At 41.7% G+C, this 2204-nt stretch overlaps 1 protein-coding gene across 9 annotated transcripts in view; it reads right to left on the bottom strand.

The window, feature by feature from the left end:
- Positions 1 to 2204, bottom strand: part of tspan9a (tetraspanin 9a) — a 146104-nt gene that overhangs the window by 19967 nt on the left and 123933 nt on the right. The gene's annotated exons all lie outside the window — the stretch shown is intronic.

Raw genomic sequence — 2204 nt, 5'->3', positions numbered from 1 at the left:
TTTCCTTTTTCTCTTTTAAAATAAATAAATTAATTCACCACACATTGCTAATCTTCTTTACCTGACAAAGTTTATCTGAAAAATAGTACAACTGATAACAAACCCAGCACTGTGAAGCACTTTCAGCACTTCTGCAACAAGTGTAGCTTCAGACTGACAAATGGCATAAGTCTATTGATAAGCTATGTCACACTGCAGGCAAACAAAGCAACTTAAAACCCATTACAAGTCCACTGAACTCAAACTTGGCTCTCAGTGATGTTAGATGATGGTATTTAAGAGTAAGTAGTGAGAGACACCTGTGGTCTAATGAGTTCTATAGGATCTGTGGATACATCCACTGACAACAAGAAGCCCCCTAAGAGTACTTTAGTGTGCATACAGCAGCAGATGAAGGACACACATGCTCTCCTGAGGACTACGAAATGACTAGCTGTAACTAAAAGTAAGGAGAGAAAGGATCAGGACTGTATGTATGACTGATGGAAACCCTGTTTGAAAGTGCTCGCATTCCACCACTGATTGACTGCACTGCCCAGGGTGTGATTTTGTGAAAGACTGTGATCTAACAAAGACTTAGTGCTTCAGTCAAGGTCAAAGATGAGAATGGAGCCAATCCATCAGCCTCTGAGAGAAGGACACTTGGTTAGTCATATATGGATGGAGCAAAGTCACACTGGATTTCTCACCCCGAATGAACGAGTGTTCTGAGTAAGGCCACTCTTGAGAGAGAGAAAGAGAGAGAGTGCTGCTTTTCAATCATCCATCTTCTAAATAATTTAGAAGCAGCTGTTTTTGCTGAGAGGCACCTGTTGGTCCTTTATGCTTCCCCTGATTAAAATTTGGAGAATGAAAACGTCAATTGAAAATGCCGGTAAAGGTCATGTCCCTATGCAGAATGGCTAATATACCGAAGCTGACTCTCTTCTGAAGGCCAGATTATATAGAGCGTGAGCAAGGGTTTGAGGAAGCAGGGGACGAATAGAAAGTTTAAGAGGCCAGACAGAGGAGATTTACAGCTAGCGAGAGAGAGAAGCGGGACATTTAAGACTCCAGGTGGGGAAGGATACAGTGCCTTCACTTAAATGTGTTTAATGACCAGTGAAGGGAGCTCCTCCAAGTGTGTCACTCTCTTAAATGACTGTGAAACCACCCAGCCTCCACTCAGTCTGTCTGATCTGAGCCTACCAGGAGTGTGGTCTAATCTCTGCCCTGCTTCTACTACTATTACTAACACTATCATCAGACATTTGTGTCTGTGACACAGGAAATCCCTCCTGTATAGCTCTGCGACTGCTCTCGACCTCGAGTCCCTCCACTGAGCTCCTTATCTTTTTCTAATTGTGAGACAGTCATGTTTGGATATCCCATCTGCAGAGAAAGATCAAGGAATACCCTAACACTAGAGAGGCTTGTGAACAGACACACAAGAGGCTCATTATTACAATAAGGCAGTCATTGTTATTACATCAGTCAGAGTGTTGGATGCTGCAGGGTTATGATTAAATTGAAAAAGTTGGTCAGACCATTCCCACAGCTTTCACGGATGTGCCATCTACTACAATGGCTTTAGTATCATCTATAAGACCTCATTTATACTTGGACTACTTCTCTCCCATAAATCTCTCTGAGTTGACCTCAACAATTGCTTCATCTAAATCATCAACATGTCTCATGGACCCCATCCCGACCAGGCTGCTCAAAGACGTCTTGCCCCTAATCAACACATCCATACTAGATCTGATTAACCTCTCTCTATTAACAGGTTATGTTCCACAGGCTTTTAAACTTGCAGTAATTAAACCGCTACTCAAAAAGCCTACCTTTGACCCAGGTGTCCTAGCTAATTATAGACCAATATCCAATCTCCCATTTATTTCCAAAACGCCTGAAAAAGCTGTTGCAAAGCAGTTATTTGACCATTTGCACAAGGATGATTTGTTTGAGGATTTTCAGTCAGGTTTTAGAGTCCATCATAGTACAGAAACCGCATAGGTGAAAGTCACTAATGATCTTCTCCTAACCTCAGACAAAGGACTTGTCTCCATACTTGTCCTCTTAGATCTCAGTGCTGCTTTTGACACCATTGATCACAGCATCTTACTGCAGAGACTTGAATATGTTATTGGGATTAAAGGAACTAAGTTGGTTCATTTATCAGAAAGATTTCAATTTGTTCATGTTAATGACGAATGTTCCACACA

The sequence above is a fragment of the Monopterus albus genome, unplaced genomic scaffold (genome assembly GCF_001952655.1).
Source record: "Monopterus albus unplaced genomic scaffold, M_albus_1.0 scaffold59.1, whole genome shotgun sequence".
Classification (NCBI taxonomy): domain Eukaryota; kingdom Metazoa; phylum Chordata; class Actinopteri; order Synbranchiformes; family Synbranchidae; genus Monopterus; species Monopterus albus.
The sequence above is the reverse complement of the archived record's forward strand: the minus strand, read 5'-3'. Positions and strand labels throughout refer to the sequence as shown.